The sequence below is a fragment of the Piliocolobus tephrosceles genome, chromosome 12 (assembly GCF_002776525.5).
Source record: "Piliocolobus tephrosceles isolate RC106 chromosome 12, ASM277652v3, whole genome shotgun sequence".
In the NCBI taxonomy this organism is placed as follows: Eukaryota; Metazoa; Chordata; class Mammalia; order Primates; family Cercopithecidae; genus Piliocolobus; species Piliocolobus tephrosceles.
In genome coordinates this window covers 51,246,966-51,270,029 of record NC_045445.1, presented here as the reverse complement: position 1 = coordinate 51,270,029, position 23,064 = coordinate 51,246,966, and the positions used below count along the sequence as shown (strand labels likewise).

The window sequence follows — 23,064 nt, the reverse complement described above, 5'->3', positions numbered from 1 at the left end:
CTTGAATTATTCTATAAAAGAAACATCCCCTCATCAACTATAGGTTAGTATGGTATGCATAGGAAAAGAAGATGAATGTTTAATTCTTTTGTTGTATTTCTACTTTTCAAAATAATGGATTGTTCTCCTAGGATTCTTCAAAGGGGAGCAATGAATTGATTTTGTTTTGTTTTGTTCTGTTCTATTATTATTTTAAAGTGTTTTCATAAACTCCAGATGTTTCTGTATTTGATGTGTTTTAACCTATTGCAGTATTTTTATTGATGTTCAGATTTTTCTACCTTTGTGAATGGAAGCTCCTTTAGCTCAGCTTATTCTTGACATGGTTTTGAGTATGTTAGTTTGGTCTAGACTCCTCTGGTACCATTCCTACCCCAGACCTGGAGTCAGACATTTTTCCAAGGAAGTCTGGTTCTTTTTAGTGGGAAATGTTTTAGAGGTCTCATTCTTGGTACTAGAGTTGCCCATTACTGTTGGGTTGGTCATTATTACTTATCCTTTTCAGTGCTTGAAACCATTAAATATGTGTTATATTTTGAGATAATACACATGATTGTCTTTAATCCTGGGCTGCTCTTCTATCCCTTTATGCATAATCATTTTTATCAATGTTTGTTTTGCCCTTCTAATTTTAAAATTATAAGCAAATACATTATTTTCTCCTATTTTATGGTTTAAAAGTAGGCTACTCTACTTCAGTGGAGTCCAATATGATTTCTGCAGAGATAAAAAGAGTCTATGTCTACACTGTTCACCACAGTAGCCACTAGGTTCCTGTGGTTGTTGAACACTCAAAATGTGGTGATTGTGATTGAAGAACTGAATTATTAATTTCATCTAAATTTAATCAACCTAAATTTAAATAGCCATGTGTGGCTAATGTCTCCCATAATAAACAGCAACAGCTCAAACATATTTCTGCACCTCATTTTTTCCACTTAAGAATATATTCTAGAGATCAATACATAGCAGTATAGAGAAGGAGTCCTTGCTTTTTATTGCTGCATAGTATTCTAGGATATAGATGTACCTTAGATTATTCAATAAATCCCTTATTGGTGGACATTTGTTTTATTTCTAGTCTCCTGCTGTTATGATTGGTTCTGCCAGTAATGGCCTTGTGTTTATGCCATTTGGTCTTTTTTCATTGTGTTTTTGGGATAGATTCTTAGAAGAAAGATTGCTGGTACCAAGATAAAATACCTACGTGTAATAAAATAGAAGATTTGAAACAGAGTGTATCTGGAAATGTAGCTGCAGAAAGTGACCTGAGGTCTTTTCATTCTTTTTATTCCACATGATTTTTGGTTTCTTACTTTCTTTCTAGGGTGCCATGGGTAAAGGAATTTCTTTCATTTTTGTTATTTTATTTTCCTTTTCATTTCTTTTGTATTTGTACAATACTAGTTATTTACTTTTTTTTTAAATTTCCACGTTTTGGGGGAACAGGTGGTATTTGGTTACATGAGTAAGTTCTTTAGTGGTATTTTGTGAGATTTTGGTGCACCTATCACCTGAGCAGTATACACTGAACCCAACCTGTAGAGTTTTATCCCTCACTTCCTTCCTACCCTTTCCCCCTGAGTCCCCAAATTCCATTGTGTCATTCTTTGCATCCTCCTATCTTAGCTGCCACTTATGAGTGAGAACATACGATGTTTGGTTTTACATTCCTGAGTTACTTCACTAACAATAATAATCTCCAATCCCATACAGGTTGCTGGAAATGCCATTAATTCATTCCTTTTTATGGCTGAGTAGTATTCCATCACATATATAGATATATACCACAGTTTCCTTGTCTACTCATTGATTGATGGGCATTTGGGTTGGTTCCACATTTTTGCAATCGCAAATTGTGCTGCTATAAATGTGTGGGTACAAGTATCTTTTTTGTATAATGACTTCTTTTTCTCTGGGTGGATACCCAGTAGTGGGATTGCTGGATCAAATGGTAGTTCTACTTTCGATTCTTTAAGGAATCTCCACACTGTTTTCCATAGTGGTTGTACTAGTTTACATTCCTACCAGCAGTGTAGAAGGATTTCCTTTTCACTGCATCTATACCAACATCTATTTTTTTTTTAATTTTTTGATTATGGCTATTCTTGCAGGAGTATGGTGATATTCCATTGTGGTTTTTATTTGTATTTCCCTGATGATTAATGATGTTGAGCTTTTCTTCATGTTTGTTGGCCATTTGTATATCTTCTTTTGAGTATTGTCTATTCATGTCCTTGGCCCACTTTTTGATGGGGTTTTTTTTTTTTTCTTGTTTATTTGTTTGAGTTTGTCGTAAGCTGTGGATATTAGTCCTTTATCAGATGTATGGATTGTGAAGATTTTCTCCCACTCTGTGAATTGTCTGTTTACTCTGCTGATTGTTCCTTTTGCCATGCAAAAGCTCTTTAGTTTAATTAAGTCCCAGCAATTTATCTTTGTTTTCATTGCATTTGCTTTTGGTTTCTTATCATGAAATCCTTGCCTAAGCCAATACCTAGAATGGTTTTTCTGATGTTATCTTCTAGAATTTTTATGGTTTCAGGTCTTAGATTTAAGTTCTTGATCCATCTCTAGTTGATTTTTTATAAGATGAGAGATGAGGATCCAGTTTCATCGTTCTACATGTGGCTTGCCAATTATCCCACCACCGTTTGTTGAATAGGGTGTCCTTTCCCTACTTGATGTTTTTGTTTGCTTTGTCGAAGATCAGTTGGCTCTAAGTATTTGGCTTTGTTTCTGGGTTCTCTATTCTGTTATATTAGTCTATGTACCTATTTTTATACCAGTACCATGCTGTTTTGGTGACTATGGCCTTATAGTATAGTTTGAAATAAGGTAATGTGATGCCTCCAGATTTGTTCTTTTTGCCTAGTCTTGCTTTGGCTATACAGGCTCTTTTTTGGTTCCATGTTAATTTTAGCATTGTTTTCACTAGTTCTGTGAAGAATGATGGTGGTATTTTGATGGGAATTGCATTGAATTTGTAGATTGCTTTTGGCAGTATGGTCATTTTCACAATATTGATTGTACTCATCCATGAGCATAGGATGTGTATCCATTTGTTTGTGTCATCTATGATTTCTTTCAGCAGTGTTCTGTAGTTTTCCTTGTAGAGGTCTTTTACCTCCTTGATTAGGTGTATTCCTAAGTATTTTATTTTATTTTTTTGCAGCTATTGTAAAAAGGAGTTGAGTTCTTGATTTGATTCTCAGCTTGGTTGCTGTTGGTGTATAGGAGAGCTACTGATTTCTGTATATTAATTTTGTATCTGGAAACTTTGCTGAATTAGTTTATCAGTCCTAGGAGCTTTTTGGAGGAGTCTTCAGAGTTTTCTAGGTATACAATCATATCAGCAAACAGCGACAGTTTAACTTCCTCTTTACCAGTGTGGATCCCCTTTATTTCTGTCTCTTGTCTGATTTCTCTGGTTAGGACTTCTACTACTGTGTTGAATAGGAGTGGTGAGAGTGGACATCCTTGTGTTGTTCCAGTTCTCAGAGGGAATGCTTTCAACTTTTCCCCATTCAGTATTATGTTGGCTGTGGGTTTGTCATAGATTGTTATTATGACATTGAGTTATGTTCCTTATATGCCAGTTTTTCTGAGATTTTTAATCATAAAGGGATGTTGGATTTTGTCAAATGCTTTTTCTGTGTCTATTGAGATGGTCATGTGATTTTTGTTTTTAAATTTGTTTATGTGGTATATCACATTTATGACTTGTGTATGTTAAACCATCCCTGCATCCCTGGTATGAAACCTACTTGATCATGGTGGATTTTCTTTTTGATATGTTGTTGGATTCAGTTCACTAGTATTTTGGTGATGATTTTTTTCTTTTCTTTTCTTTTTTTTTTTTTTTTTTTTGAGATGGAGTCTCACTCTGTTACCCAGGCTAGAATGCAGTGGTGTGATCTCGGCTCACTCCAGCCTCTGCCACCTCCCAGGTTCAAGCGATCCCATATCAGCCTCCCAAGTAGCTGGGATTACAAGTGCGTGCCACCACACCTGGCTACTTTTTGTATTTTTAGTAGAGACGGGGTTTCACCACATACGCCAGGCTGGTCTCAAACACCTGACCTCAAGTGATCCACCTGCCTTGGCCTCCCAAAGTGCTGGGATCACAGGGATGAGCCATCACGCCTGGCCAAGGATTTTTACATCTGTGTTCATCAGGGATATTTGTCTGTAGTTTTCTTTTTTGTTATGTCCTTCCCTGGTTTTGGTATTAAGGTGATACTGGCTTTACAGAATGGTTTAGGGAGGATTCCCTCTTTCTCTGTTTTTTAGAATAGTGTCAATAGGATTGGTACCAATTCTTCTTTGAATGTCTGATAGAATTCAGCTATGAATCCATCTGGTCCTGGACTTTTTTTGTTGGCAATTTTTAAATTACAGTTTCAATCTTGCTGCTTGTTATTGGTCTATTCAGAGATTCTATATCTTCCTGGTTTAATCTAGGAGGGTTGTATATTTCCAGGAATTTATCCATCTCCCCTTGGTTATCTAGTTTATTTCTGTAAAGGTGTTCATATTAGCCTTCAATTATCTTTTATATTTCTGTGGTGTCAGTTGTAATATCTCCTGTTTTGTTTCTAATTGAGCTTATTTGGATTTTCTCTCTTCTTTTCTTGGTTAATCTTGCTAATGGTCTATCAATTTTATCTATCTTTTCAAAGAACCAGCTTTCTGTTTCATTTATCTTTTGTATTGTTTTTCTTAGTTTTAATTTTATTTAGTTCTGCACTGATCTTGGTTGTTTCCTTTCTTCTGCTGGGTTTGAGGTTGATTTGTTCTTGTTTCTCTGATTCCTGGAGGCGTGACCTTAGATTGTCTGTTTGTGCTCTTTTAGACTTTTTGACATAGGTGTTTAGGGCTATGAACTTTACTCTTAGCATCACCTCTGCTGTATCCCAGAGGTTTTGATAGGCTGTCACTATTATTGTTCAGTTTGAAGCATTTTTAAATTTCCATCTTGATTTCGTTTTTGACCCAATGATCATTTGGGAGCAGGTTATTTAATTTCCATGTATTTGCTGGTTTTGAAGATTCCTTTTGGAGTTGATTTTCAGCTTTATTCCACTGTGGTCTGAGAGAGTGCTTGATATAATTTCACTTTTCTTAAATTTATTGAGACTCGTTTTGTGGCCTATCATATGGTCTATCTTGGAGTTTATCTTGATCTACCTTTTGTTTTTTTAAATTGTATTTTTGTTTTGTAGGTCCTGTGAGATTTATGCTTTAAAGAGGTTCGTTTTGATGTGTTTCCAGGATTTGTTTCAAAATTTAGAGCTCCTTTTAGCATTTCTTGTAGTGCTGGCTTGGTAGTTTCAAATTCCCTGTTAAATAGAATGTATATTCTGTGGTTGTTAAATGGAATGTTCTGTAAATATATGTTAAATTCATTTGTTCTCGGGTATAGTTTCAATCCATTGTTTGTTGACTTTCTGTCTTGATGACCTGTCTAATGCTATCAATGGAGTATTGAAGTCCCCCACTATTATTGTGTTGCTGTCTATCTCATTTCTTAGGTGTAGTAGTAATTGTTTTATAAATTTGGGAGCTCCGGTGTTGGGCACATATATCCTTAGGATTGTGATAGTTCCCTGTTGGGCAAGGCCTTTTATAGTTACATATTGTCCCTCTTTGTCTTTTGTAACTGCTGTTACTTTAGAGTTTTTTTGTTGTTGTTGTCTGATATAAGAATAGCTACTCCTGCTCACTTTTGGTGTCCATTTGCATGGAATGTCTTTTTCCACCCCTTTACTTTAAGTTTATGTGAGTCCTTATGTGTTAGGTTGGTCTCTTGAAGGCAGCAGATTGTTGGTTGGTGAATTCTTATCCATTCTGCAATTCTGTATCTTTTAAGTGAAACAGTTAGGCCATTTATATTCAAGATTAGTATTGAGATGTAAGGTACTATTCCATTCATCATGCTATTTTTTTCCTGTATACCTTGTGTTTTTTTAAATTGTATTTTTGTTTTATAGGTCCTGTGAGATTTATGCTTTGAAGAGGTTCTGTTTTGATGTGTTTCCAGGATTTGTTTCAAGATTGAGAGTTCCTTTTAGTATTTCTTGTAGTGCTGGCTTGGTAGTGTCAAATTCCCTCAGCATTTGTTCATCTGAAAAAGACTGTATCTTTCTTTCATTTATGAAGCTTAGTTTCACCAGATACAAAATTCTTGGCTGATAATTGTTTTGTTTAAGGAGGCTGAAGATAGGACCCTAATCCCTTCTAGCTTGTAGGGTTTCTGCTGAGAAATCTGCTGTTAATCTGATAGATTTTCCTTTATAGGTTACCTGACACTTTTGCCTCACAGCTCTTAAGAGTCTTTCCTTCATCTTAACTTTAGGTGACATGAGGCCAATGTGCCTAGGCGATGATCTTTTTGCAATGAATTTCCTAGGTGTTATTTGAGCTTCTTGTATTTGGATGTCTAAGTCTAGCAAGACTTGGGAAGTTTTCTTCAATTATTCCCCCAAATATGTTTTCCAAACTTTTAGGTTTCTCTTCTTCCTCAGGAACATGGATTATTCTTAGATTTAGTCATTTAACATAATCCCAGACTTCTTGGAGACTTTGTTCATTTTTTTATTATTTTTCTTTGTTTTTGTTGGATTGAGTTAATTCGAAAACCTTGTCTTTGCATTCTGAAGTTCTTTCTTCTGCTTGTTCAATTCTATTACTGAGAATTTTCAGAGCATTTTGCATTTCTGTAAGTGCATCTATTATTTCCTGAAATAATTTCCTTTTGATTGTTTTTTATTTATGCTATCTGTTTCACTGAAGATTTCTCCCCTCGTTTCTTGTATCACTTTTTTTATTTCCTTAAATTGGACTTCGCCTTTCTCTGGTGCCTCTTTGATTAGCTTAATAACTGACCTTCTGAATTCTTTTTCAGGTAAATCAGGGATTTCTTCTTGGTATGGATCCATTGCTGGTGAGCTAGTGTGATTTTTGGGGGTTGTTAAAGAACCTTATTTTGTCATATTACTAGAATTGTTTTTCTGGTTCCTTCTCATTTAGGTAGGCTCTGTCAGAGGGAAGGTCTAGGGCTCAAGGCTGCTGTTCAGATTCTTTCGTCCCATGGAGTGTTCTCTTGATGTAGTACTCTCCGCCTTTTCCTAGGGATATGGCTTCCTGAGAGCTGAGCTGTAGTGATTGTTATCTCTCTTCTGCATCTAGCCACCTAGCAGGTCTACCAGGCTCAGGCTGGAACTGGGGGTTGTCTGCACAGAGTCCTGTGATGTGAACCATCTGCCGGTCTCTCAGCTGTGGATACCAGCACCTGCTCCAGTGGAGGTGGCAGGGGGCTAAAATGGATTCTGTGAGGGTCCTTGGTTTTGGTTGTTTATTGCAATATTTTTTGCTGGTTGGCCTTCTGCCAGGAGGTGGCGCTTCGAAGAGAGCATCAGCTGTGGTAGTATAGGGAGGATCAGGTGGTGGGTGGGTCCCTAGAACTCTCAAGAATATATGCCCTTTGTCTTCAGCTACAAGCGTGGGTAGGGAAAGACCATCAAGTGGGGGCAGGGCTAGGCGTGTCTGAGCTCAGACTCTCCTTGGGCAGGTCTTACTGCAGCTGCTGTGGGGGATGGGAATGTGGTTCCTAGGTCAATGGAGTTAAATTCCCAGGAGGATTATGGCTGCTTCTGCTGTGTCATGCAGATTGTCAGGGAAGTAGGGGAAAGCTGACAGTCACAGGCCTCACCCAGCTCCCATGCAACCCAAGAGGCTGGTCTCACTCCCACCATAGTCCCCCCAACAGCACCGAGTGTGTTTCCAGGCAGTGGGTGAGCAGGGCTGAGAACTTGCCCCAGGCTACTAGTTGCTTCCCTGCCTGTGGCGTCTGCACACCAGATTCATGCCCTCCCCTGAATTCTGGCCAGGAGACTTCACATTCAGTTGGAATTGTTACAGAGTTCAACTGGAGGTTTCCTTCTCCCTGTGGTCTTTCCCCAGTAGCTCTGGTAGCCCCCCCCCAAGGACTTCTGTGAGACAAGGCAGAAATGGCTTCCTAGGGGACCCAGGGAGCCCACAGGGTTTTTCCTCCTGCTTTCTCTACCCCTGTATTTCTCTAGGCTCTCTGAATTGACTCAGCTCCAGGTGAGGTCAGAATCTTCTTCCATGATCTAGACGTTCAGGTTCCCCAGTGAGGGTGTGTGTTCAGGGGTAGATGATCCCCCTTTTCCACTTCCGCAGCTTGGGCACTCACAGTATGTGGAGTGTCTCCTGGGTCCTGCAGGAAAAATCTCCTTCTTTCAGAAGGTCTGTGGGTTCTCTCAGCTTTCCTGGTTTATTTCTGCAGTAGTTCTGGAGCAAAAGTACACGATGCGAGTCTCCATACACTGTTCTGCCTGTCCGCGTGGGAGCTGCAATCCAGTCTTGCCTCCCATCCACCATGATCCCTCTGGAATTCTTATTGGGCCCCAAGAAGAAGTAGTACAGAAGAGCCAGGAATATTAATGGGCCAGCTGGACTGAAGATGAGAATCATTAACCTTGTGCCCTGGCTGCAAAACCCCTCAACTGACCACAGGTCTTTGAGAAAGTCCCTTCCCTTTGTTGGCCTCAGCCCAAACACAGAGGAGCACTCAGTGTAGAAACAGTGATTAGAGGTGTGGGCTTTGGGGCGAGAAGTTTCTGAATTTGACCCTGGGAACCATCACTTTTTGGTTGTATGATCTATAGTAAGCAATTTATCTATTAATACTATATACCCTATAATTGTTAGCATATTTTATTATTATTATTCATTTCACCTATCAAAAGGGTGAATAATAGGAGTAGGAATACATGGCCAGGTATTATGTTTCATGAACCTATAATGAAATAACTGTTGGACAGAGTGTTTGATATATAGATTAAAGGAAGTCTATAGAAATCTCAGGAGCAGACCCAAACATATAATATTATTCAATATGTTACATGTATACCATTTCCAATCAGATGCATTGTTTAAGAATTGAGGCTGGATCAACTGGTAAAGGGTTCATTGGGAAGCAAATTTGGGGCAAGGCATGGTGGTTCCTGCCTCTGATCACAGAATTTTAGGAGGTCAAGGTGGGAAGATTCCTTGAGCCCGGGAGTTCAAGATGAGCCTGAGCAACCTAGTGAGATCCCATCTCTACAACAAAAATTAAAAATTAGGCAGGAGTGGTGGCACATGGCTGTAGTCCCAGCTACTCAGGATGCTGAGGTGGGAGGACTGCTTGGGCCCAGGAGGTCAAGTCTACAGTGAGCTGTGATCACACCACTGTACTACAGCCTGGGTGACAGAGCAAGAACCTTCAAAAAACAGCAAAGTTGTATCATATCTTTTACCTTGTAATTTAACCAGAATGCCTCATCCACATGTTAGTACTTAAGGTAAAAGGAAAACTAAAATAACAAAAAAGACAGGGTACTAAACTATATATATGGTATATTAATTATTATATGAGTTGCATATGTAGTGCATGTACAGTTCATGTGCATACATGTATACACAAAAAAATCCCAAAGAACATAGCCCAATGTTAATTTCTACCATGATGGGATTGATTTTTTTTTTTTTTTGACACAGAGTCTTGCCGTGTCACGCAGGCTAGAGTGCAGTGGCATGATCTTGGGTCACAGCAGCTTCTGCCTCCCGGGTTCAGTCGATTCTCCTGCCTTAGCCTCCCAAGTAGCTGGGATTACAGGTGTGAGACACCTGACATCCTGAGTAGCTGGGACTACAGCCATGTGCCACGACTCCTGCCTAATTAAAAAAATTTTTTTTGTAGAGATGAGATCTCACTATGTTGTTCAGGCTCATCTTGAACTCCCAACGTCTAGGAATCCTCCCACCTCGGCCTCCCAAAGTTCTGTGATCAGAGGCAGGAGCCACCATGCCTTGCCCCAAATTTGCTTCCCAATGAACCCTTTACCCATTGATCCAGCCTCAGTTCTTAAACAATGCATCTAATTGGAAATGGCATATATGTAACATATTGACCACTCAGCTAATTTTTTTTTTTTTTTTTTTGTATTTTTAGTACAGATGGGATTGCTGTATTGGCCAGGCTGGTGGTCTCGAACTCCTGGCTTCAAGTGATCCACCTGCCTCAGCCTCCCTAAGTGCTGGAATTACAGGCGTGAGCCACTGCGCCCAGTCTATGATGGGACTGATATTTTTAACTTCTCCACTTGGCTCAATATTAAGCCTTTGCTGAGTATGGATTAGACTTATGAAAAAAACACTATATCCCCTAAAACCTCTGCTACTTATGAAATATTTCAGATAAAGTGTATAGATAACTATAAAATTAATCCAGGTTAAGAAAAACTTTACTCCTCCATGGCCCTTTCTTCCCTCCTAGAGATAATCAATATCCAGAATGCAGTATTTACTCCACATTATTTTTATTACTTTACTATATATGAGAACATCCCTAGACAAAATATATATTTTTTTGCATATTTGTCTTCATACAACCACACACACACATTAATACTATAGGTGTTCTTGTCCTCCAACTAGCTAATGTAACATCTTATGTCTATATGTACACACACACACACACAAACTTGATTCTTACACTCAGGAGAGCATTGTGAGGAATTCAAGGGGAAACTCTCCTCCAGATCCCAGCACAGTTTTTGACACATTATTCACAGCACCAATGTTTGCTTCCTTCTCATCCCAACTCTGCTGAGATGTTATTTCTTTACATTCACTTCTAATTTTACCATTAAGTATTCTTTTTGTCTGCATTCTTTTAGTTTACATTGTGGTTCTTTATCAGGCTTTCTGAATTGAATGTTTAACTCATTTATTTTCATTTTTATTGATATCGGTATTTAATGCTTTAAAATAGTCTCTGATAGCTACTCTAGCTAAATTCATACATGCTCTATTTTCATTATGATTATATGCACCAAATTCTGCAATTTTAATCTATTTCCATTTGGGCTCAAGTTTTGTTTAACAGCATCAGATAGAATCAATTTTCATGAATGATCCATGTTTATATGAAAAGTAGGTGTGTTACCTAATATTAGGCTTCACAGTTTAGAATAAGTGTATCTGTAAGATCTACCCTTGGAATTATGTTGCTTAAGTCTTCTCTACAGTTACTAAATTTTTCTCCACCTGAACGTTTTTGGATAACAGGAAATGTGGTAAAATCATCTATTATTAAATGGTGTGCTTCTTCCTACTTCTCTTTGCACTACTGTAGTTTTTGTTGTATCAATATTTTTACCACATGACTGCATATGTAAGTATTAATAGCTCCCATCTTCCTTGTGAATTGTAGCCTTTGGCTTTATCAACTGTGGTTTTTTGTCTCTTTAAATCCATTTTGGTCTCAGTTTTTTTCTCTTAATTATCAAGATTGTAGCCCTTACTTTCTTTATGTTGTCAACTGCCTAGTGTATATTTATCCTTACATTTTTAACCTATATGAATACATCTGTTTTACGTGTATCACTGGGAAAAGCATAGCTTTGGATTTTGCTTCAATAGGCAATCTGAAATACTTTTCTTTTAATAGATGAGTTAAGCCAATTTACTGTTATTGATATGATTGCTCATTTGTGTTCAATTCTGTTGTATTGCTTTTAAACACAGAAATTGTATAGTCTTTCACTAGTTCATATGTTTATTTGCTATCTGTATTTATTTCGGATTTAGAATGGTTAATACATAATATCCTTGATATGGAAGGGGTCTTAATAATGAGGAGAGAAATCATCAAAAGATATGAACAGATAATTCACATAAAATGCAATGTACATAGTCGCTAAACTTTCAAAAATACACCAAATTACAATAATTCTGCCTGCCATGGGCTGCCAGTGTGCACTAGAGGTATCTCATGTTTCATCTTATGGATGCCGCAGAGTAGAGGATTTTACTGTCATCTTTTACACTTACCAATTTTATTCTGACAGAATTAGAGCCATTCTGTATGTAAATTCATACGCTAGGTTTTAAGTGAGGAATTTTTTTTGCTCCATGCAAACACGGCTGTGGAGAAGTTTGACAGTGGTGGTATGATAATGCCCCCTCGTGACTGAAGCCTGAACTGCAGCTTGAACATCACAGTAGGAAAGTGGGAGGGAGGAGTTGTGGCCCAAACCCGCCCTACAGAATTTTCTAGAAGTCTGAGTGGAACATTGGGCATTCCCAGTGTGTAGGAATATTGACGGCCTCCATTTAAAAAATGGAGCCTTTTACTATGTGGAAGAGAAAACTATGTCAGAATAATAAATATATTTTTTCAATGCTTTGAGACATATGGATAAATAGCTGGAGAACTGGGTAAGCTAAAATGAATGCCGATCTTTTATCATCTTCGTAACCCAAGTTTGCCCTTATTATAACCATTTTTGCATGGAAGTATACTTTAAAATACTTAAACACAAAATCTCACTTTTTTTTTTTTTTTTTTTGGACTGTGTATTTCATTGTGTGGATGCCCTCAAATTTATTTCACTAGTATTACAGCAATGAAAATTTAGTTCCCTTACCATTTCTATGACCAAAAATGCAGGGGCCATTGAAAATAATATGCTAAGAATAAATAAGGCTCAAGGACAGTATCTCTAGCTAGTTGCACTTTTAATGAACTCCAGTAGTCAAGGACACTATCTCTAGTTGAACTTTTAATGAACTCTAGTAGGCGCCAAGAAGGCGGACAAATAAGAAAAAGTTTAGAGACAAGGAACTAAGCAAAAGGTTACATCTGGGTGCAGAAAGTTTGTTTTGCATTGTGTTATTTCTGCTGACGTGGGGTTTATGGAGTATAAATAAAGTGAGGCGGAGGCTCTAGGCGCGGCCGCCATGTTCTCTGTTTGTCTTTGTCTCTTGTGTCTGTTCATTCTCCACCACCCCCCGGCACGGGCCCCAACACAAAAATAATGTACTTAACGCCATGCTCATGTATATGCAAATATGTTTGTAAGCATTTATTTATAATAAGTTCCTGAGTCATTTTAAAGCCCTTTGAACTGTACCATTTTATATTAATAATGAATTCAAAATACTATTACTAATTTATATGACCTGTATCACAGTGTGAAAGTACCTGTTTCTCCACACATTAGAAATAATGAGAATCATTAATTTGGTGCACAAGAAGTCATGTCTCATCATTACTTTCATTATAACTCGTTTTCGTTGCCTTCTGGAATTCCATCCTATGGATGTGACATAATCAATTTTCACAACCTCATGTTATTCAGACTGTCCTGATATTTCCTATTATCTACACTGTGTGGATGGCATCTTTTCAGAGTCTGTGCACTGCTGAAGGGCACAGTTACGGGCACAGTTCCTGTGGCTATTTGCACTAGTGAGTTGAATGTGTCTTCCTTGAGTCCAGCAAGCTGTCTTAGGAGAAATACAACACAACATGATAAATGTCTCAGTTTGTGTGAGATAGTGTGTGTGTGTGTGTATGTGTGTGTGTGCTGACAACCACATTTCCCTCTGCCCCTTCATGGGTTTGTGTCTCATTTGGTCTCTCTTCCCAAATTCAGGCCCAGAAGTGACAAAAGAGAATTATCAGGATGGCAGTCCTTATAACCAGATGCTTATAAACATTCTTCACTACATTCTGAAGATGAATTTCTACAAGGGAAATTGTTTATGTAAGTGGTGTGTACCCTTTGATATGTATTGACATAGTGGCACACATAGAGTTGTGCCATTTAGACTCCCCAAGGGGAGGCATGTGAGGTCAGCCACAGAGGAGTGAAGAAATTAGTTAATGCTGACATCCTATCACATAGGATGGGTTCTGGACTCTGTCATGGACCCACTCTCAAGCCATTGCCATAATTGGAAGACGTGGAAGTGATCAGATGCAATCAAATTTTGCACACAAGCACAACCTGATGTAGCAGTGAGGGGAAGGGGGAAGAGGAATGATCATTGCTTGGAGTTACATAGGACAGAGGCAGCAGGGGTAGGACACAGGCACTCTTTTACATGCATTCTTGTTTTTTTTTTTTTTGCGACGGAGTCTCGCTCTGTTGCCAGGCTGGAGTGCAGTGGTGTGATCTCGGCTCACGGCAACCTCCACCTCCTGGGTTCAAGCGATTCTCCTGCCTCAGCCTCCCGAGTAGCTGGGACTGCAGGCATGCACCACCATGCCCAGCTAATTTTTTATATTTTTAGTAGAGACAAGGTTTTACCATGTTGGCCAGGATGGTCTCGATCTCTTGAACTCGTAATCCGCCTGCCTTGGCCTCCCAAAGTGCTGGGATTGCAGGCGTGAACCACCACGCCCGGCCCTATATGCATTCATTTTTATATAAAACATACGCATCAATTCTTTTGTATGAAAACGTTTGATCATTACTGTGGTACAACAGAAGACTAGGTCAGTACCATATTTCTTTTTCACATTTACACAGATTTTTATTTTGTTTTAGACATTGTCTTACATGCAATAGACATTCAATATTTGTTGAAATTAATGAAAGAAAAGAGAAACATGAAAAGGGGCTGAGAAGACAATAATCGCTTTTTAATTTATAGACAGCAATTAGGTCAAACAGTTATAATAATGATGACAAAGAACAATATCTGAGGTACACTCAAAATCTTATGAGGGTTATTTGCCAGTTTTCCTGGCTATTTCTACACCCCTTTATCTCTAGTGAATGTTTCTATTTACAACTACATATTTTGTGAGTTTCACCTACTGTATTTCAGTCAACACTGTAAAAAATGAGGAGAGTCTTTTTGGTTCAAATGTGGTTTTTAGTTAATTATGTGATGTGTATATGATTTTTGTTACCTTTTCTGTATAGATATCAGCAGAATCGAAAATATGTTGATGGTGGAATTGTGGTATGACATTTTTACTGACTACTACTCTGTAAAAGTTTTATCTGTGAGCTCTATGGGTTGTTCCTGGCTTTTGAAAACTTACTTTAAGGAAGTGTTTTTGGAAATGGATTATAATTATACTAGTATGCAATCTTATGTATTTGCAACTGTCTAAAATGTTATGATACTTTCCTTCCTCCCTGTAATCTGGCATTCATCCATTCAAGATATTTTAATTGAACTCTTACAATGTTCTTAATACTGTGATAAGCCCTGAAAGTAAACTGTGGCTAAAAATGTTGGAGGATAAAATACAGGATTCCCAGTTAAATTTGAATTTTAGATAAACAACATTCTTATACTAAAAATTATTCTATGTTTATCTGAAATTCAAATTTAGCTGAGTGTCCTGTAGTTTTTTATTTTATGTGTTTACTTGTTTGTCTGTGATAAATATGACAGCCCTAGTAAAAATAAATATAGCCCCTGATTTATTCTAATTTACTCTTCAGTTGGCAAGGAAGGCACTAATCAAATAATCCTGTAGATTAATGAAAAATTGCAACTGAGATAAGTATGAACAAGAATAAATTCAAAGCTGAAGAAGAAGAAAATAATTGGAAGAGAAACCTTGTCAGAAAGGGGACTTCAAAGACGACTTCTCTGTGGAAATGTCAATGGACCCACAATACAGTGGGGAAGGAAAGAGATGCTCTGTCACTTTCTTTTATTTTTTTTCTTCTTTTTTTTTTATTATTATACTTTAAGTTCTAGGGTACATGTGCATAACGTGCAGGTTTGTTCCATATGTATACTTGTGCCATATTGGTGTGCTGCACCCATCAACTCATCAGCACCCATCAACTCATCCTTTACGTCAGGTATAACTCCCAATGCAATCCCTCCCCCCTCCCCCCTCCCCATGATAGGCCCCGGTGTGTGATGTTCCCCTTCCCGAGTCCAAGTGATCTCATTGTTCAGTTCCCACCTATGAGTGAGAAAATGCGGTGTTTGGTTTTCTGTTCTTCCGATAGTTTGCTGAGAATGATGGTTTCCAGCTGCATCCATGTCCCTACAAAGGACACAAACTCATCCTTTTTTTACTTTCTTTTAAATGACAGTTTTATATTCAACTTTAGTAGTATAAGCAGTAGAAAGCCTGGCTGCTCACAGAGATGCAGAAAACACTCAAAGCCTTGTTTGAGGACCCACTCACTGTCTTTCCCATTTGACATCTGACTCATAATGAAGCCAGAGGCTGCAAGTTTTAGACTTATGCAAAGGTGGTACATTTCAATATTCAATTCCAATTAATACGGATATTTTCTGGAGTCAGAGAAGGAAAGGTTATTTGTCCCATCAGGCCACTGGCCTTTGCTCCTACCAGAAGTGAGAGGAACCATGCCTGTTTTTAAATAGCAGCACAGGCTGCTGGGAAAGACACAAATCTATCTACTCACCTGGGAGCTGTCAGACAGGAATGTTGCAAGTGTCTACACCCTGCAGTGCCTCTGGCAGGATTAGGACTCTCAAGCTTTCCCAATGGCCCTGCTTGTGATTCCTTCTTGCTTTCCAAGTTTCCATATGCATGCAATATTTAAAAATGGTCTTGGACAGTTTGTATTAATTACTCAGATTTTGAATATGCCCATTGTTTACCATCATTATAATAACAGTCCTACCTCAGGTTTATATGTTTATTCCCATATATTTGGGTTCCTTTAATTATCGTATGTATCTTTATGATGTCTGCAAAATAAAAGGACAATGAGTGTTATTATACCAATTTTTATGGATGCAGGAACCTGAGCATAGTCTCTCCACATAAGTTGCTGAAGTCATTTTTCTGATATAATCCACAACCGGATTGACTGCTTACCTAGACTCTTAGCTTTGTCTGGAGCTGTATCAAGCTAGTTAGAAGTGCAAAGTCCAAATTTATTGACTGAAAAAAAAAAAAACCTTGAAAAGGTAGTACTAAATATAAATAAATAAGTCACAAAATATGCAGCCAATTAGATTAAACTCATCAAAAATAAAGTGACACCTGCTTTTTCTTGCTTCCATTTGCTTGGTAAATATTCCTCCTTCCCTTTATTTCAAGCCTATGTGTGCCTTTGCACGTGAGATGGGTCTCCTGAATACAACACACCAATGGGTCTTGACTCTTTATCAATTTTTCAGTCTGTGTATTTTCATTGAGGCATTTAGCCTATTTACATTTAAGGTTAATATTGTTATGTGTGAATTTGATCCTGTCATTATGATGTTAGCTGGTTATTTTGCCCGTTAGTTGATGCAGTTTCTTCCTAGCATTGATGGTCTTTACAGTTTGGCATGTTTTTGCAGTGGCTGGTACCGTTTGTTCCTTTCCACTCCTGAAGTGCTTCCTTCAGGAGCTCTTGTAAGGCAGGCCTGTGGTGACAGAATCTCTCAGCATTTGCTTGTCTGTAAAGGATTTTATTTCTCCTTCGCTTATGAAGCTTAGTTTGACTGGATATGAAATTCTAGATTGAAAATTCTTTCTTTAAGAATGTTGAATATTGGCCCCTACTCTCTTCTAGCTTGTAGGGTTTCTGCAGAGAGAGCCGCTGTTAGTCTGATGGGCTTCCCTTTGTGGGTAACCCGACCTTTCTCTTTGGCTGCCCTTAACATTTTTTCCTTCATTTCAATCTTTGTGAATCTGACGATTATGTGTCTTGGAGTTGCTCTTCTTGAGGAGTATCTTTGTGGTGTTCTCTGTATTTCCTGAATTTGAATGTTGGCCTGTCTTGCTAGGTTAGGGAAGTTCTCCTGGATAATATCCTGAAGAGTGTTTTCCAACTTGGTTCCATTCTCCCCATCACTTTCAGGTATATCAGTCAAACATAGGTTTGGTCTTTTCACATATTCCAATATTTCTTGGAGGCTTTGTTCGTTCCTTTTCATTCTTTTTTCTCTAATCCTGTCTTCATGCTTTATTTCATTAAGTTGATCTTCAATCTCTGATATCCTTTCTTCCGCTTGATCAGTTCAGCTGTTGATACTTGCATATGCTTCATGAAGTGCTCATGATGTGTTTCTCAGCTCCATCAGGTCATTTATGTTCTTCTCTAAACTGGTTATTCTAGTTAGCAATTCCTCTAACCTTTCTAAAAGGTTCTTAGCTTCCTTGCACTGGGTTAGAACATGCTCCTTTAGCTCAGAGGAGTTTGTTATTACCCACCTTCTGAAGCCTACTTCTGTCAATTTGTCAAACTAATTCTCCATCCAGTTTTGTTCCCTTGCTGGTGAGGAGTTGTGATCCTTTGGAGGAGAAGAGGCCTTATGGTTTTTGCAATTTTCAGCCTTTTTATGCAGGTTTCTCCCCATCTTCATGGATTTATCTACCTTTGGTCTTTGACATTGGTGACCTTTGGATGGGGTTTTGGTGTGGACATTCTTTTTGTTGATGTTGATACTATTCCTTTCTGTTTGTTAGTTTTCCTTCTAACAGGCCTCTCTGCTGCAGGTCTGCTGGAGTTTGCTGGCAGTTCACTCCAGACCCCGTTTGCCTGGGTATCACCAGTGGAGGCTGCAGAACAGCAAAGACTGCAGCCTGTTCCTTCCTCTGGAAGCTTCATCCCAGAGAGGCACCCGTCAGATGCTAGCCGGAGTTCTCCTATATGAGGTGTCTGTTGACCTCTGCCGGGAGGTGTCTCCCAGTCAGGACTCATGGGGGTCAGGGACCCACTTGAGGAGGTAGTGTGTCCCTTAGCAGAGCTCGAACACTGTGCTGGGAGATCTGCTACTCTTTTCAGAGCTGGCAGGCAGGAACGTTTAAGTAGGCTGAAGCTGCACCCACAGCCACCCCTTCCCTGAGGTGCTCTGTCCCAGGGAGATGGGAGTTTTATCTATAAACCCCTGACTGGGGCTGATGGCTTTTTTTCAGAGATGCCCTGCCCTGAGAGGAGGAATCTAGAGAGGAAATCTGGCTACAGCGGCTTTGCCAAGCTGTGGTGGGCTCTGCCCAGTTCGAACTTTCCTGTGTCTTTGTTTATGCTGTGAGGGGAAAACCACCTACTCAAGCCTCAGTAATGGTGGACGCCCCTCCCCCGACCAAGCTGGAGCATCCCAAGTGGACTTCAGACTGCTATGCTGGCAGCAAGGATGTTAAGCCAGTGGATCTTAGCAGCAAGAATTTTAAGCCAGTGGATCTTAGTTTGCTGGGCTCCGTGGGGGTGGGATCCACTGAGCTAGACCACTTGGCTCCCTGGCTTCAGCCCCCTTTCCAGGGGAGTGAACAGTTCTGTCTTGCTGGCATACTACATAAAAATACTTTATACTTTACAGACAATGAAATTACATACTACATAAAAATACAATATACTTTACAGACAATGAAACTTACCCATTTTAAGGGTAAAATTTGATGAATTTTAGTAAATGTGTAGAGTTGTGCTACCATCACCATAATTAAGCTTTTAACATTTCCATTACCTCAAAAAGTCCTGTCATGCTTGAATACAATTAATTCCCGCTTCAGCCTTGGCAATCACAAATGTTTTCTGTGTCTATGTATTTGCCTGTTTACATGCTTTATATAAATGGAATCATACAATATTTGGTCTTTATTGTCTGGCTTCCTTCACCTGGTTATGATATATACTCAAGGTTCATCCATGGTGTAGCGTGTGTCATAATGTCATTCTTTCTAATGACTGAAAAATCTTGTATGAATAGACTACATTTTTTATCCATTTATCTGTTGATAGTCATTGGATTATTTCTAGTTGTTGGCTAATATGAATGACAATTCGACATACATTTGTGTACAAGTTTTCAGGTAGACTTATGTTTTCATTTCTCTTGAGTATGTACCTAAGAGTGGAATTGCTGGTAACTCCCTGCTTAGCCATTTGAGGAACTTCCAGATGACTTTCATGACCCTGACAGTCATGAGGAGTAGAGGCTTAGCCAGTTGTTCTTATTGTGATTAGACCAGGATTATGTGTTTTGAGAAAGAATACCATTGAGTTGAAGTGCCCTTCTTGTCACACTATATCTGGTAGTCAAGAGGCCTACTTAATGTCACTGGTGATGTTAATTAATTAAGGTGGGGTTTGTCAAGTTTCTCTAGTGTATGGTAACTATTTTCCATGACATTAGAGAGCATTTGGGAGAAGGAAAACACTCCCACATTTCTAATTTCACCGTGAGTCAGTGTCATTTCTATGTGGTGGAATAAGCGCCCTGATGGTGCTGGGGAAGGGAAGAAGGGGATTCCACCACTTCTATTCAACTGAATCATGGACCCCATGAATGGAGTTTGGGGTAAGGGAATAAAGTCACCACATACCCCACTTCTTCCTGTTTTGCGGGTTTTCCTGCCCCCTTATATTACCCGCCATCTGCATGAGAGAAGTGTGTTTCCTTTGCAGTGCCAAGGGGCTTGATGAAAGCCTCATACTGTCTGCTGTTCAGGACACTGGAGCAAGAGAGACTAGAGATCTCTCTGCATTATTGGTGCCAGACCCAAACCAGTAACTGTTGATGTTCTGGTCTCAGGGTTAAGTCACTTACCCTGCTAGCCTCCCTTGGAGAGTGCATATTTCTGTTAATATGGGAGCTTCATTACTGTGTGGTAGAGTGATGGTGAGGCACACAGAAGTAGGAAGAGATGGAGCGCCTGGTGGATGAGCCAACACCCAGGACTAGTGCTGCATGATCCACCCTTCTCGTGGTCTAGATCTTCCCATCATTCTGTCCTCTCTCAGGGTACCTTGGACACCTGTGTACATCCCATACTGTCACACAGAGCAGGAGACAAATGACGTGGGGAAGGGAGCAAAGACAGAGAGAGGTAGAGATGATCTCTGGAGGGCCTGCTGTTTTCTGTTCTCTTCACTGTTATTTCTTGTTCCACATGAGATTATGTTTCTTTATTTCACCCCACAGTTAACCTCAGAGACCTGGTAATCCATATGACCCCACAGCTATGCCTCATGGCCCAGAGGGTAGGATTTCATCTCCACCATCCTCTTCCTCAATGTGAAGGGCTGTTGAGTGAGTACCCTTAGGGAACAATACTGGGGAAGTATAAAATTATCATCTTCCAAATAAGAAGCTGCTGGTTCCATTGCGTGGGAGGGTAAGAGATAGAATCTCATTGCCATTCTGCCACTTATCTGGAGAGGGTCTTAGTCTCTGTGAGCCAGAGCTTGATCATCTGTGAGATGGGACTCACCATACTTTCTTCACACTGCTGTCCTGATGAGTAAATGGAATAAACCATATATTTTTATACCACTATCTTAGTCCATTTAGTGTTGCTATAAAGGAATATCTGAGGCTGCATAACTTATAAAGAAAAAGTTTATGTGGCTAACAATTCTGATGGTTGGAAAGTTCAAGATTGGGCATCTGCTTATGATGAGGGCCTCAGGAAGCTTCCACTCATGATGGAAGGCCATGGGGAGCTAACTTGTGCAGAGATCACATGGCGAGAGAGGGAGAAGAGAGATGGGAGGTACTAGACTTTTTTAAACAACCAGCTCTTGTGGTAACTAATAGAGCAAAGACTCACTCATCACAGCAAGGATGGCACCAAGACTTTCATGAGGGATCCACCCCCATGACCCAAACACCTCCTGTTAGGTCCCACCTCCAACATTGGGGATCAAATTTCAACATGAGGTTTAGAGGAGTCAAACATCCAAATCATAGCAAACACTTATTGAAATTATTTCTTCTGAAAATGATGTTTCTGAGATGTCTTTAATAAGGTGACTTTGGGGCTATTTTGATATTTTGGCCACGCTGCCATGGCCATTCTTGCACACATGCCAGGGACTCTCTGCAGTGCAGACTTAAGAGTTGATGGGGCCATGCTTGCTTCTCTCATATATGTTCCCCAGTGTCTCTGCAAAGACAGTCCACCATATTGTTCTCCTGCTTCAGTGTATGTCGTTCTTATGACTCCACAATTTCCATTTAGACAGGACACAGCATAAACAGAAAGTCACTCATCAGGTTTTCTCATCAGACTCTAGGACTATTCAAGGACATATTCTGAGGCATAAAGTGGGACTGTTATGTTTACATTTAGAAATGCATGTGTGAAATATGCCATTTATGTGGAAATAGGTGGAGAAAAATGAAAAGTATTTTAACATTGCAGTGATAGGATATTACATTAGCAAATATTAACATTGGGAAACCCATTATTGCACAAATCTAGAGAAACAGGTGCTCTCATCTTGTAGTTGGTTGGGATATTCATTAGTAAAAAGATTTTAACTTTCAACTAGACAGTATATATTAAAAATAGTCATGCTCTTTGACAAAGAATAACCATTTGTGGAAATGTATCCTCCAGATACAGCATGGCAGATCATTATCACGCATGTGTCCCCACTGCTGAGGGCCGAGCTGACCATTTCCCTAGCTGATTTGCTACCTGCAGCCCCACCCCTCTTCCCGACCCTGAGCTATCCATCCTTCCAACCAAACAGGAGAATCTGTCTCATGGATGGATGCCCAGCCTCGATGAACTATATACAGAGCTTCTCCAAACATTGATATGAAGCAATGCTCTGGTCCCTACTCCCAGAGAGACCTGTAGACCTCTGACCTCATCCCTGTCCAGGAGAAACCTCTCTTCTCCCTTCTCTGTGTCCTCAGAACCCTTCCCCTCCCCGCCAGGTACAAGCAGCCCAATCCTTTCCTTAAGTTTAAATTTTCGTGCAGGATGAAGCAAACACTGGCTTCAGACAGCTTCTGCTTCCAGCCCTGCTATAAACCTTTCCTGAGATGGGGAAGGAGGCCCAAACCTGGTTTTCTGCTAGAAATGCAGGAAGGGTAAACACAAGGAGAACAGAGATTAAACTCCTTAACAGTATATGTCCTCATGCTAAAGCTCTGCCACCAGCAACTCAAGGTGCCCAAGCTGGCAGGTTCTGGCAGTGGGCCTGGCTCTGGCAGTGGGCGTGCTGAGCAACATTTTTTGCCATCCAGCTCTATGGTAAGAAGCATGTGCTTTGTAGTCGCAGACATCCATGAAGAAGAGAGGATACTGGTACCTCAGTAGCAGGGCTGTCATGAGATCAAATCCAGACACTAACATAAAGGACCTGGAGCTAGGCCCCTCTAAACACTCTGTTCCGTAAATAGAAGCTATCTCATGTATTAATTTGACCTGCCCCCACGTCCAGGGCTTCTTAACTAGGATGCACATCAGAGTCACCTCGATGAGCCTTTTCTTTCTTTCTTTTTTTTTTTTTTTTTTTTTTTAGACGG

General features: G+C 39.5%; 1 protein-coding gene across 1 annotated transcript in view; it reads left to right on the top strand.

Annotated features, from left to right (window-relative positions):
- RAB40AL (RAB40A like) overlaps positions 1-23,064 on the top strand; it is a 160,525-nt gene that overhangs the window by 75,087 nt on the left and 62,374 nt on the right. Inside the window, exon 7 of the mRNA XM_026451665.1 lies at positions 13,512-13,622. The gene's annotated coding sequence lies outside the window, so the exon portion shown is untranslated. The remainder of the gene's footprint in view (positions 1-13,511; positions 13,623-23,064) is intronic.